This window comes from Sceloporus undulatus, chromosome 2 (assembly GCF_019175285.1).
Source record: "Sceloporus undulatus isolate JIND9_A2432 ecotype Alabama chromosome 2, SceUnd_v1.1, whole genome shotgun sequence".
NCBI lineage: Eukaryota > Metazoa > Chordata > Lepidosauria > Squamata > Phrynosomatidae > Sceloporus > Sceloporus undulatus.
In genome coordinates this window covers 179,340,499-179,355,756 of record NC_056523.1, presented here as the reverse complement: position 1 = coordinate 179,355,756, position 15,258 = coordinate 179,340,499, and the positions used below count along the sequence as shown (strand labels likewise).

General features: G+C 42.5%; 1 protein-coding gene across 4 annotated transcripts in view; it reads left to right on the top strand.

Moving 5' to 3' along the window:
* Positions 1 to 929: 929 nt before the first annotated feature.
* GLI1 (GLI family zinc finger 1) overlaps positions 930 to 15,258 on the top strand; it is a 145,176-nt gene continuing 130,847 nt past the window's right edge. For 3 of the 4 annotated variants that reach the window (XM_042455202.1, XM_042455199.1, XM_042455200.1), the window contains exon 1: positions 949 to 1,056. The gene's annotated coding sequence lies outside the window, so the exon portion shown is untranslated. Of the gene's footprint in view, positions 1,057 to 15,258 lie in introns of all 4 variants that reach the window. The other variant, XM_042455201.1, reaches the window with a different exon arrangement.

Below are 15,258 nucleotides of genomic sequence, written 5' to 3'. Positions count from 1 at the left end.
CTGTACGTAGGAGATGAGAACTTAAAACACGTGAAAGGCTAGGATTACATTGTCATCTGGTTTAATTTTAACAATAAAAATATTTTTAAGAAAACAAAATAATAATAAAAATAATTAAAAATTACAAAATTAAATTTTTAAAAAATCAAGCTGATCATCTAGAAAGTTGGAAAGTGAGAAGGGAGGGTGGGGTTAGGGTCGGAGTTGGAGTGGGAGAGATTTAGTTAAAGGGGGGGGAATAAATAAAAGAAAGAGAGAGAGAGAGAGAGAGAGAGAGAGAGATCTATCAGCCTTTGCCATCCCTGACAAGTCTGGAGTGCAAGCCCTCCTCCTTCCAAGGCAGCAGCCCAGGCTGATTGGCTCCATGTGCCAAAAAAGCTCCAGCAACAGAGAAAAAAAGAAAAGGAGCATCGAGGGAAAAAGTTTTGAAAGAAAATCAAAACTTCCTGCTTCAAGGTGGTCCTCCTGGGCTGCAGACTGAGGATCAGAATATTTATAACGCGTGCTGCTGCTGCTGAAGCTGGAGCTGGAGCTGCTGCTGCTTCTCTCTTTCTCTCTCTCTGCATGCGGGTGGGCTAAGAAGAGACAACCCCCCAAATCGCCTTTCAAATATGATCAGTTAAAACACACACACCCAACACCCTCTTGACTTGGACAAAAAAGAAGCATTCCCTTACTGGAGTATTTTTCTGTCTTCTTTCTCCTTGATCTTTTTGTTTGCAATTTTTCTTTTTTAAGTGAAAGTCAAGATTCTGGGGCATCTGGTGAAAGAGGGAGCTCTTCTGGAACTCTTGGGTGTTTGCTGTTGTTTGTTGTTGTTGTTGTTGGCTTTCCCCTCCCTTTTTTTGGTGAGGCTGAGCTCTCCTCCCACTCCCTTTGGATGTTGCTCTTTGGGGGAAGAAGGCTAGGACAAAACTTTTGGGGGATTTTGGAAACAGATCTGGGGGGGGGAAAGAAAAAAAAAAAAGAAGAAAGAAACTTTTCCAGGCAAGAAAGTGAAGCTCTCCAGCTGTCTTCATCATGCCTCTCCAAGAAGTCTGCTTCAGGCTTTGAAAGGTATGGTTTGCTTTTGTTTTTAAACTTCCACTTGTGGCTTTCTCTTTCAGTCTTGGACATTGAAAAGGGATTCAGAGGATGATTGATGATGATGATGATGATGATGATGATGATGATGATGATATTATGATGGTGATTTTGGCCACCTGTAAGGTTTTGCTTTTCCAAGGATGGCAGGATTAGGAGCAGTGTGGGTGGCAGAGGAATGGGGATGGTATTTCTGTTGAGTTGGAACAAACTTTGTAGCAATTGTTGAAACTTTCCCCAAAAGGCCTTTAGAAAGCACATCTTTTTTGGGGGGGGGGGGGGCTCATGAATTCATAATCTTCAAAGCTTGTACCAAAGTTTTCCACACTTTCTGGAGTCAGGATCCTTCTCACACATCAGCTCCAACAGAGAACAAAAAATTGCCAGAATGTGTGTGTCCCTCCCCCCCCCCAACACTTCACCATTTCTTTCTGTCAAATTTTGACCAAAGCCCAAAGACCTCTCCAATTGATCCTGTTCTTTCAAACTCCTGGACCCAGTTCAGATCCCATTAAAACTGGGAGAGGAGTGCCAAGAGAGCCCATTGTCAATTGGTTTGCAAAAACTTTTGACAGATTATTGCAGAGATGTTGTGCCAATGGGGCCTTTTCACTAGGTTTGTAATGGCGTAATGGTCACGTCTCAGGGCTTCGTTCGTGGAGGATGCAGGACCAGGCCCTTGGGAGAACTTGGGGATAAAAGATGGTGGCATTTCGATTTAACGAAACTTTTCTCCCCAAGCATGGAGGCCAAACGTCAAAGGCGATGGTGGGGAATGGAGGGGCAAGAAAGGATGTTTCGGTTGTTTAAGTTAAATTACTGGCATCAAGGTAAACTTCTTCATCTGCTGCTGTAAATCCAAGACAGCCCTCATTAAACTATTTGTACAAATGGCTTAATGGACAAAAGTCCATATTTATACATCTTTGTTCTGGTAATTTGGACATAAAACTAACATGGGCTGGAATACAGTTATGCTTTTACAGATCATCTCGCCTTCACTTCATGACCTACATGAACCCCCTTCACAAGGGGCACCACACTACAGATTAAGCGAGATGCACAAGACATGTCTGCACTACAGATTTAAACTGGTTTCAAACCTGTTTAACTTTCCCATCTTCTTCCACACAAGGGAAGCTATCCTTTTGGTGAAAGGGCCAAGGTTTGTCACCATTGTTGCTGCTGCTGCTGGGTACCTTCTTGTCCTTTCTGACTTGGAGATGAGGGTTCAATTCCCCACTACAGTATAAAAACCCACTAGGTGATACTGGGCAAATCACACTGTCTCAGCCTCAAAGGATGCCAACAGCAAACCCCCTCTGAAGAAAGTTGCCAAGAAAACCCTATGATAGGTTCACTTTAGGGCCACCGTAAGTCAAAAATGACTTGGAGGCACACAGCACTAAAAGCAATCTTATCATGGGGTTTTCTTGGCAAGATTTATTCAGAGCGGCTATGCCTTTGTCTGTCTCTGAGGCTGAGAGAGTGTGACTTGGCCAAGCCCACCCAGTGGGTTTCCATGGCTGAGCGCGGGTTCAAACCTTGGTGTCCAGAGTCGTACTCCAGTGTTCAAACCACTACGCCAAGGCAGTCCTGAAATCCTTCCTGAAATTATGGGCCCTTTAATGGAAAATGTGATGCTTAAACTGATTTAAAACTTGTAGTGTAGACTTGCCCTTAAAGATGATTTTGAAAATGCCATTTATGACTGGCAAGGAAAAATGGGGTTATTCCTTAGTTTTTGGAATCAAGATGCTTAGTCTGTTCAGAATAGCAATGTGGAAGAATTCAGCCCCCTTTTCTACCCCTCCAGCAAAAAGAAAGGAGAAGGGGGGAAAGGAATCCCCAAGCATGACTCATCTCTAACATTCAGTGACATGGCAGAGAAAAGAAGAGAAACAAAGCCCTCCCTGACAAGCTTGGAAAAATAATTAGGAATCCATTTCCCTTGTCTGCTGAAATCAGCAGCTGGAATGACCTGTGTGGACTTGTTGAACTGCTAAAGGGGATTCTGTTGGTGGGGATGCCTCTTGACTTTGCAGCTCAGATTAAGAGTCTGCTTTGGGTAAATGGATCAGGGGCTGGGGGGTGTTAAAAAGTGGGGTGGGGTTCTCTGAACATTTTTTTTGGGAGCAGGGAGTGTTATGGAGTTTTCTTGCTCCTGCTGGAAAAATCCACTCCATCCACTCAGAGAGGTTTTGTAGCAGAATTCTCTGGCTCGGAGGTTGGGACACACAAGGAGAGAAAGCTGAGATCAGAGTGAATTTGCTGCTTGCAAATTGTTTGGTGAAGGCTGTGGGCGAACATCTGGCTGAGGAGGAGGAAAAGGAGGACGAGACGCTTTGGCTGTTGCTCTTTTCATGCTCCCAGGGTCTAATTGAACTCCAGAAGGCTGATCTGTGCTGTAAATGCTGCAGGAATGGCCAAAGGGCCAAATCTGGCCCACGGAGCAGCTTTATGTAAGGCCTAGTAGCGTAGCTCTTTCGAGTTTTGCTTGTCCTGTACAGTAGGTCCTTCCGTATCCACAGACTCTTTAGCCACAGATTCAAGCATCTACAGTTTGAAAATACTGTAAATAAATTCCAAGTAGCAACTCTTTATTTTGCGATTTTGTACAGGTTGCTATATTTACTAGGCCACTGTATTTAATGGGAATTGAGCATCCACGGATTTTGGTATCCACAGAGGGTCCTGGAACCAAACCCCAGCGGACACTGAGGGACCACTGTAGTTCCAATTGTATGGGAAAGAAACAATAAGACTAATGCTTCGCATAGGTTTTTCTTGGCAAGATTTATTCAGAGGAGGTTTGCCATTGCCTTCCTCCTGAGGCTGAGATAGGGTTGCCATAAGCAGGACCTCCAACCCGGGACAAATGTAGGATTTTTTTTCAAATGTAGGACACATTTTTAAAAATGGAGGACATGCAAAAAAATTGTATTTTTTTAATGTTAATATAATGCCTGTTTCTTAGGCATGATCAAAATAGAGGACATTTGGCATTATTCTCGACAGATGTCAGAAATAGACTTCCCTTTCTGGCAAAACACCCCCGACCTCCATTCCAAAACACCATGACAGCACACTTGGGGCATTTCACATGGCTTTACTGAACCTGGCCTCTTGCATATTTCAGAGGCTTATCCATAACCAAACCCCTTGGGTTAACACTTAGCATGGGTTAACATGGCTATGCATATTGAACATGTCAAGGTGTTTCACCGTTCTTGCACCAAGTGTACTCCTCAGAAGTGTGGTGTCAAGGGACTTTGGTTTTTCTTCACTGCACATGAGTTTGTAAAAATCACAGCAATTACATTGGCCATGCCTCAAAACAAAACCACATAGAAAAGGCACTTTGGAAAGTCACACTCTCTCAGCTTCTGAAACAGTGCATGCATGCCTCTCCTTCTCCCCTCCCTCCATTCCAACAACGCACACCAGACTTCAAAAATAACCAATTCATTTAAACTACTTAGGCCTAATTCGTCCTCCTTTCTGCCAACAGGTTAAAAGAAGAAATGCAAGGCTTGGTCTAATTGACAGGTTTCAGATAGATTGCTCACAAATCTCATTATCCCCAGTCACCAATCTCTATGGGCTATGTTGTCCAACGGATCTGGAAAGTACCTGGTTGGGCCTGTGGTTTAGGAGATGTTGCCAAATGTGTAACTAAGAGGCCACAGTAACAACCAAGCATGGAAAAGGTAGACAAAAAGAAAGGGGAGACGTTGCAGAGGCTGGAGGACCCAGATGCATCCAGATATCCAGCGGACGGGGCGGAGGAGGAGGGGCGCGCAGCTGCGCGCAGGAGGCGAACCGCTTCCCAGCTTCTCCTCTCCACGCGGCCGCACGGCGCTGGAGAAGAGGGGGCGGAGGAGGAGAGGAATGTGAGTGGCGCGCTGCGCGGAGGAGGCAAAGGCGGACGGAGCCAGCGCCTCTTGCGCGCGGCTGCGCCACCCTCCCTGCCTCTCCGCACGAGCGCGCCTCCTTCCCCCGCCTCCTCCGCCCCTCCTCCTCCCCGCGCGCCCGCGCGCAAGAGGCGCTGGCTCCGTCCGCCTTTGCCTCTATGCTGCGGGCGGGCGACAAACCTGGGGGCGAGGGGGCGGAGGAGGAGGAGGGTGGTGCGGGCGCGCGGGGAGGCGCCTCCTCCGCCCCAGGCAGGCCTCGTTGTCCTCCTCTTCCTCCCCGCCTCCCCGAGGAGGAGGAGGAGGGCAGCGAGGCCCTGCAGGGTGCAGCAACTCGGCTGCAACCGGGGGGGTCCCGGTTTTTGGGCTGCACCCGTGTCGGGAGGGGCCCAGGGCCCCCCAAAACGGGAAATACACGGGTGCAGCCGGGTTATGGCAACCCTAGGCTGAGAGCATGTGGCTTGCCAAAGGTCACCCAGTGGGTTCTTGTAGACATGGAAAAAAACATATCTGGTATGTTAGGAAAATATTCTCAAAGAGTGATATGGATGCATATTACAAGACTGGTTGGTCAGATACAGAAAAACATGTTCTGTTCCTTGTGTTGTGTTCTTTCAAGTTGTTTCTGACTTATGGCCACACTAAGGCAAACCTATCATAGGGTTTTCTTGGAAAGATTTATTCAGAGGACGTTTGCCATTGCCTTCTCTTGAGACTGAGAGCATGTGACCTGCCAAAGTGGGTTTGATACCTTTCTATTATTTAAACTGGAACTGCTGGACTATAGTGCCTGAACCTCCCAGCTAGTATGGATACTGGTCTCTCAGTGGGAACTGTTGTCCAAAAAGGTCCTTCAAGGTCCTTATCTAAGCCCACACATTCTAACCACATGATGCAAATTTTACAGAGTCTGATTGACCATCCATGAGGGAGCCATTTTGTTTTGTCCTCGGGACTACCACTAGGAAAATGGAATTGTCCCTTGTAAACTTGGCCATCTTTGAGGTAGAGTAAGATCCCCAAATATTACCAGGGGACTGAGGTGGCAGATAGTGGCAACAAAGTTCTGAAATAAAAAATCAGAAATCAAATTCTTGTGGGCACAACTTGAAAGGCACTAAATGGAGATGGCTAACTTCCCATTCCTATCACCACCACCACCACTGTCACACACACTCCGTTAGTTTTATTTTGGAGAAGCTGGGGGCAGAATAGGAACTGTCTCTAGACAAAGATGGTAGATTTTGACCCTTCTCGCTAGGGTAAGATGGCACCAAAAGTGTCTAATTATTAAAACATTGACTTCTTTCTGCTTGGAAAGGCCCAAGTCAGTGAGAATAGAGAGACTACTTTTGCCTTTCCAGCTGTGAACATTGTCAAGGCTGTGTGTTACTCTTCTAATAGCAAAGATTTCTATGAATTGCTGTGGAACGAGAAAAACAGCAACTTTTTAACATCTAGAAACTCTGGATTTCTTCTGCTTCTTCTAGGCCTGATAACTCAGTTCAATCGCACGGTAGGGCTGGTGTATGTGTGTGCGTGTGTGTGTGTATGTATATACCTTCAAATTACTTGTCAACATATGGAGACCCCATTTATATCTTAGGCAAGAAATACTCAGAGATGATTTTGCCAGTTCCTTCTTCTGAAATATAGACTACAGAGTCGAGTATTAGTTTACTGTATGGTCTTCCATCCAGGTACTAACCAGGCCTGACTCTACTTAGCTTTTAAGATTGGACAGGACAGCCATCGAGAGGGCTGATAGATATGGTGTGCCTAAACTACTGAAGGAGGCAGCAACTTAAACAGTGAAATACAAATGTAATAGTACTGTTTATAATATGTAAAATGTATGGCTGTGTACTTATGACTAAATATCCTCTTGCCCAGAACTGGGGGGATATATATATATATATATTTCCATTGCACAAAAAGTAGGTTCTGTTTGCTGTGCATGTAGTTTTTGGAAGATGTGTTTACACATCTGAAGTAGATGTTTAAATATTAGATGTTTAAATGTGTAGGCCAGGAAAATTTGTAAAATATTTGACCTCCAAATTGCCAGCATTGAATTCTAGAGTCACAGTTACCAGTGACTTATCTGTCTACACCTTGTAACCTTTTCTTCTCTGTGGTCCTTTCACTGTTGAGATGGAGGTTGTAAGATGCTTAGTGCATAAGCATCTTTTTTATTGCTGCTATTTCATTCACTTTGTAAAGTTTTCTCACTAACACAGATGATATGATAGAAAGAGTATACATAATCCATCTGATGAAGGATATTGAATTCTCTCACTACCTATCTAACCATCTCTGTCTCCAAACTTGCCTTTCTCTTTCTCAGCTCTCATGGATTGCTAAATAGTGAAGTTCAGAACTGCTGTCTCTGTAGTACCGTTTGGACCATTTTTAAACCCTGGGTATATGGTTCTCTAACCCATCATCCATTCCTACATTTGTTGACACTTCAGCATGTTTAAACCACATTTTATTTGAAGGGATGCCCTTGTCCAGCTGCGTCATTAAGGACATGCTGTGGTGAACCCACATCCTAAGCTTCCCATCTTGGGGGGTTGGCACACCCAGCCAACACTCCCTGAACGGAGGAGGGATCACATAAGGTCGAGATGGGGCACCTTTGGGTGTTATCTGGGAACAGCCATCCTCAGCTGACTTCTGCGCCATGGAGGCAGCGTCCTTTGGGGTGAGGCTCAGAATTTCTCAGGCCCTGGGCAGCTTCTCAGATTCACGGGGGAATTGATTATTCTGTGAGACTGAGCTGCTGCACAAGTCACCCCACCTAGGGAACGTGGCTACCCAACCCTTGAGTTGACTCCCAGTTGCCCTTTCTCCTTTGAGCCAACTTTCCAAGGGAGATGTCAGGAAGAAAATAATTCCATCGGAAGGGACTTGGTTGGCTGGAAGTGATTCTCAGGTCTTCAGCAGTTATTAGAAGTGGAGCCCCTTCTAGACTTTGCAAAAGGGATGTGCCACTCAGTCAAGATATATAGATACCACTACCTACTGAGCCTTTGTTTGTTTGTTTTTTTAATCTTATTAAAACCTCTTAGTGTGTATCTACACCAATGGTTCCCAGGTTTTGGTCCTCCAGATGTTATGGACTTCAGCTCCCAGAATTCCTGACTACTGGGGCTTTGGGGAGTTGAAGTCCAAAAGACCTAGAGGGCCAATGTTTGGGAACCACTGAGTCTGCACTGTAGAAGTAATGCAATTTACCACCACTTTAACTGCCATGGCTATTCTACAGAATCCTGGGATTTGTACTTCCCATCTTCCCCGTCCAAGTGTGTTTTCTATTAAACATTTTTGGGTTAGGCATTTTCCCCATGAAATGTAAAGGATGTCTTGCGATTTTGTTTTGTTTTTTTCATTCTGCAATGTCTGTGCTGCACTGGCTTTGGAAGCAAGTGCATCTGTGTTAATAAACTGACCATAACCATTTCCTTTAAAAAATAAACACAAAAAACCAGAAATACTCTACTAAACCTACTTGTACACCTTACTTAAATGGACCTGGCTCTATTTCATTCTGAATAGCTGTGTTTAGTCCTGTTTACTATTTAGATAGGCAATTACAGAGAGATGGTGGTGGTAGCGGAGGGAGTGAGGGAAGGACACTAGAACACTCTTCCATATGAAGGATGTACGGCATGACATTTATTTTAAAAGCATCGCCAAAAGGCAAAATAGGGAAAGATATTTGGGGTGGGAAATGGAGGAGTGATTTTGGTAAATGACTTGTTCAGCACACCATGGAATGGCATCTGGGTTATCCCTGGCATTTCATACTTCTTTGAATTTTCTTGGTATTTTAACTGTGTAAAAATATATAATTCAGTTCATACTTTGACAGAAAAGTATACAGTGGGACCTTGGTATCTGCTGGGGTTTGGTTCCAGGATCCACCATGGATACCAAACTCCATGGATGTTCAAGTCCCATTAAATACAATGGATTGTAAATTGGTGTTTCTTATATAAAATGGCAAAATCAAGGTTTCTTTATATTTTTAAAAAATATTTTCAAGCCGTGGATGCTTGAATCCATGGATAAAGAACCCATGGATACAGAGAGACAACTGCAATATATTTTGAGAGATGAACAGATTAAAATGGAAAGAGAACAGAATAATAGCTAAGGCGAAACAAAAGCGATCTGGACTAGAAACAGACCACTTTGACCATCTTGAGTTTTATGGTCTTCTGAAAGCTCTCTTGAGAGAAAGCATCTGCCTATGAATATGAAAGAGTAATGGGGTCGGGGTGGACATTTAGAAAAAGGTGAGTTGCTAGATAAGGGACAGGGCTCCCTTTATGGTTGTGCAGAAGAGAGAATTTAAGCAGGTGTTGCTTCTTATGCAACCAGGGAACAAGCAACACCTGCTGGAACTCCCTTTTCTACACAATCATTCAGGGGTCAAGCAACCTGACCCTTATTTGACCTGGCAACCCTCTTTTCTCGAACCAGTTATGAAGTACCAAATAAGACATTTTCTCCATGAGTCCCTTTAAGAACAATATTCCATTCCTATTGCTTTCACATACCATTATGGGTATGTGACGGGCTAAACTTTGGACATAACTAGGACTGTGGAAATGTTCCTATACAGTATCTCAAGGTGCATCTACAGTGTAGAAATAATACAGTTTTTTAAGTGCTGGCAAAGTAGGATTTGTAGTTTTGCAAGGACTTTAGCCTTGGCTGCCAAAGCATGCTGGTGCTTCACAAAAGTACAAATCCCAGGATTCTGTAAGATGGAATGATGGTAGTTAAAGTGGTGTCAAACTGCATTATATCTACACTGTAGATGCACTTTTAGTCTGTCTAAACTGCAGTGATTCCCAAACGTTGGTCCTCTGAATGATTGAGACTTCAGCTCAAGCTGACTAGAGCTTCTGAGAGCTGAAGTGCAAAACACCTGGAGTACCAACATTTGGAAACCACTGGATGGCAGGGTGGCAATTTTGTTGCCTTTTGCAACCATGTTGATAGTGCCTAGCCACTTCTTCAACCCCATTCCCCTGCACTAAGTTTTTTTTTTCTGGCCAAAACATCAGAACTGGCACTTCTAGAAGTTTTTGGGAGCAACAATTCTTTAAAATATGGCATGCTGTCACGGATTAACAAAGAAAGAGAACGACATGGTCCTCGTCAACCTTGTTTTGTCCCAGATTGTTTTGTAACCTTTGAAACAATTCCTAAAAATAATTCCCCTAAACCCTGCACCAAGAGCCTTCCTTAGTCTGAATAAAATTGTACACTATGGTCATTCCAGTAATACATCTTGTGCGAATCACAGACGAATGCCAAATGTTTATATCACATATGCTAATAGAAAACATTTTTCTCTGATCGCTGATCCTTATGTAGCTGGAATGGTACCAGTCAGACTTAAGGGAGAGGTATTTTTAGGTTTTGGGGAAACCCCAAGGCTTACAGAACTACAACCCCCTTGCATTAAAAAAAAAATCCTTAAAAGATACCTCAGGACTGTGCTACATTCTCACTGGTTGAGGGTGAGCAGACGCCCTCCTTTTCCAGGACGTCCTACATTTCAACCTTCTGTCCAGGAAAAATTCCAAAATGTCCTCCATTTTGAGCATGATTAAAAAGCATGAATTCACATTGCTATGAGTGTTTTGAGTTTTTATTTTATATCATCCTACATTTTCTTTAATGTCCTACATTTTTGCAGTGCCTTGTCCTCCTTTGTGGTTATGACATCTGGTCATTCTGCGCTGGTCACAAAGTGTTTTTGAGGGAAAGTAGCAAATTTGCTTGCAGTAGAACTGCATTAAGAGTAGCTGGGAAGAGTGTGTGGTTAGCTTTCTAGGACCCTGAACAGCAGCGCTTCGTGCCATAACATTTTGTTGCCACCCCTAATCTATCTCTTGGATCATTGTACCCCTTCTGCTAAGTCTCAGGGCCAGGCCTGAAGGCAGGGAAGTGTTTAATTAATACTTTGTAAGCCGCTCTGATAGCCTTTTGGCTGAAGAGCAGGGTATAAATAAATTATTATTATTATTATTATTATTGTTATTATTATAGTTGGACAAGGTTGAAGTAGAATGCTGGGATCTGGAGTTGAGGAGGGGGCCTTTCAAATCCTCATCCTAACAGTGCATCTGCAGTGTGGAAATTATGCAGTTTGATACCACTTTAACCACCACGGCCCCACCTTACAGAATCCTGTGATTTGTACTTTTGTGAGGCACCAGAGCTTACTTGCTAATTAGTTTACTTGCTGTTCACCACTATGATCTTTGGAATAGTGGTATATAAATAAAACAAATTATTATTATTATTATTATTATTATTATTATTTGGCAGAGAAGGTTAAATAACTTGTAAAACTTCAAATCCCAGGATTTGATAAGATGAAGTTACAGCACTTAAAGTTGCATCAAACTGTGTTATTTCTACGGTGTAGATGCATGTTAAGAGCTCCTCTGTTGCCTCTTAACTACAACACACATACATCCCCGAGAGGGTAGAACCATCATAGCTGAACTGAAATAATAGTATTGTAGTCTATAATAAATAGTACTGAATGGGCCCTTGGAGAGAAGCAGCTCTTTCCTTTAATATTTTACTTGATCAGTTCCCTTCACTTTTAACAGTCTAGTGTCTATATGCTCTTGTTTCTACCTTCTCATTGTTATGGTCTCAGCAACTTGGTGTGTGTGCATGCCTTCAAGTTGCCTGTTGACTTATGGCAACTCCATTAATTTCATAGGGTTTTCTTAGCAATCTTCCTGAAACTAACAAGGTCTCAATCTAGTGAGTGTTTGGATGGTAACATTTATCTGTGTCGGGAACCTTATCTATGCTGCCTTGAGTTCAGTTCATGGGTGTTGGGCAGTTGTTTTATTTCTGTCCCTCCTTCTTCATGAATTAAATCGGAATGCAGCCAAAATCCAGTAAGATATAGCTTTTAAAAAAGAGAAAAAAACAATTCAATAAGTACCCATACTATAATATAACATTAAAGAGGAATTTTATAAAAATTATTTTAAAAGTTATTTTTATTGAAACACACAAATTTCTATGCATAAAGTAATACTAAAGTCCAGACGCAACAAAATAAACACAACCCCCTCAACATAAACAAAAATACAAGGCAAGTCACAACTTAATGACTTCCCAACCTTAACTGAAGGCCGTATCTCAAACTGAAAAATAAACTCCCCATGCATTATATCCAAATTATACTTCTTCTACAAATATTTTTACTACTAATTTGAAAAACCCAAAACTGATAAATTCCCACATTTTTGTTTCAAAAACACTATAAATATCCCAGTCTTTCTTAAAATTAGCCAAGGGCTTCTCTTTAATGAGCACTGTCAGCCTATCCATTTCAGCAAATTCATAAGTCTTCATCAGCCAATCCTCTACCATTGGATTTTACAAAAACTATTATATGAGCAATCATATTAAAACCAAGCATTGAATTAAAACATTTTAAAAACATATTTAAGACATAATAGGAAATGGGAAAAGGAGAACACCCCCTACTGAAAGACCCATTTGAAGCTATCAGTTATTCTCGAAATGCTAGTCTGCATCAAAAGATCTTTGTCTGCTGTGCTGTGCCTTTACCTTCCTCTGAAGTTGGAAGAGTTATATCTAAACAATAGATAGCTTGATATTTTTGTTGCAAATATTAAGAAGGGTAAAATAATTTGTCTCAAACAGAAAGAATTAGGGTACCATTAAAGGTCTAAGAACTTGTCTGCTTTTATTTATTTACACCCCACTTTCTTAAGGGAGTTCAAGACCCCTAGTGTAGAACTATATTTTGCCATTGTAGTAGAAGGAGGAATGGGACTTTGGGTTTTCTTTGTATTTGCTTTTTGTCTCAGGCTCCAAAATGTTATTGTTGAGCGTTGCTCCATTATGGTTCTAAATTGTTGAGTAGCAGGCTCTCTCTCTCTCTCTCTCTCTCTTAAATTTCTGGATCACCTGGATGGCAAATACCCTTGGGGAGATTTCTTGTTGTGTGCCTTCAAGTCATACCTGACTTATGGCAATGCAGCGGATTCCATGGCCAAGCAGAGATTCAAACCCTGATTTCCACAATCATAGTCCAATGATCAAACTACTACAGCTTGCTGGCACGTTGGAAACTGGCAAACATAGAAATGCAGAAAAGTAAATAAAATAACAATGAAGACAAATCCGTCAGCAACAACAATATTGACTATATCATGCCTTCTAACATTCCACAGATAAAAACTGAGACACGCAGCCAAGCAAAATCAGGAAGCAATCAAGAGGACAAAAATTATTATCAAAGAAGAACACTCAAACTAGGAGCAGCTGCAGTAGTTTTGTTTTGCCTGAGCATACTGTACTGGGAAGGACAAATTTCCCCCTCTTGCTGAGTTAACTGAGTACAAAGTACTTTTGCACTTTGAATTCAGTTTGCAGCAATTGAAGTAAGCTGGGGACAAAGGGGGAGAGTGGGAGTGGAAATGTACCTTTTAAAAGCAGCTGAAAAAGTAGGACAACGGAGGATTAATCAGGGCTGTCACTGCCGAATTAGGAAGGCATATTATCTTGGATTATACTGCTTCAGAATATGGTGTGGTCAGATTCAGTTGCCCCACTAGATCAATCATTTCTCATTTTATAACTTGACATTCTTTTTGGTTCTTTTTAAAATAAATCTTAGTATGCTAATTATATTTTAATGTGAATGGCCTCTGGGGTCATTTACTGTAAAACTAAAATCAGTGCGTGAATCTCAAAAAACAAAGTGTACCCAGAGAACCAAACTGTTTTTTAGGACTCAGAAAAAGAGAGACACAGATAAGTCAGGGGAGTAAACAGGTAACCTCATTAGCACCTCTGTGAAAGCAACATTGGATGGTTTGGCTTGGCTGAAGATGTTCACTCACATTCCAGGTCCAGGCTAAAATGGCTGGCAGCCATCATCCAAAGGGAGGGAACAGGTCCATACAAGCATGCAGTGTACTTTTACGATCTACGTTGTGAGAAAACCAAAGCAAGCAGAAAAGCCCTGCAAACAGAGGACGGATGGTGTCTCCCAGCTATGCCAACTGCTCTAACAAGAGGACTGTAGGATGCATTTCACTGCTAACATAGTACGTTGTGGGTAGATTCAGAAACAGGCTGCCTCAGAAGAGATGTATGGACACTGTACTCATGTGGGGATTTTAGTCTTTAGTTTGTAATCTCATGACTCAGCCCAGAATTAGTGGGTCTTTGGTATCCGCTTTAGGTTGGTTCCAGGATCCTCCACAGATACCAAACTCTGTGGATGTTGAAATCCCATTAAATATAATGGCATAGTAAAATGGTGTCCCTTATATGAAATGGTAAAATCAAGGTTTGCTTTTTGGAATTTATATATTTATTGAATATTTCCAACCTGTGGGTGGTTGTATCCTTGGATAAAAAATCCGTGGATAAGGAGGTCTGGCTGTATTGCCCATCTCTGCTACTGTTGCTTGTGGAAGTCTTTGAAGAAGAGATAGTGCAGAGCTGGAAAAGGGGCAGAAAGGGGCAACCAATATGTACAAATCTTGCCAAGAAAACCCAATGATAGGTTGGCCTTAGAGTTGCCATAAGTCACATACAACTTGAAGACACACAGCAGCAACAACAGATAGCATTTTCATGTTTTCATTTTTACAATCTTCAGTTTGTCAAGTTTGTAAAACCTATCCAGTCCTGATGTACTAGGCAGCATCACTGAGAGCCAGCATGCTATAGTGGTTTGAGTATTGGACTACAGCTCTGGAGGCCAAGGTTTTATTCCCATCTCAGCCAGGAAATCAACTAGGTGACCCTGGGCAAGTCACACTCTCACAACCTCAGGGGAAGGGAATAGCAAACCTCCTCTGAACAAATCTTGCCAAGAAAACCACATGATAGGTTGGCCTTAGGGTCGCCATAAGTTGGATACGACTTGAAGGCACACAACAACAACAACAGCAAAGGGCCTTCGCTGGTTGTTGGTTAGGATGGTTATATCACTTGTCTCCGAACCAGACCATCTGAATATATCAGATGCTGAAGAAAATGAGGCAGAAGGTACAGTTCCCCTCATGTCCTGCTTATAGATATCAGGTTAGTCAGTGGTAACGGAACGCCTGACTAAATTGGTTTTCGGCCTGATCCACCTGAGCCGTTTTTTTTTTGTTGGTTGCCTTCAAGTCATTTCTGACTTATGATGACCTTAAAAGAGGGGTTTTGCTCTTGCTCTGAGGGT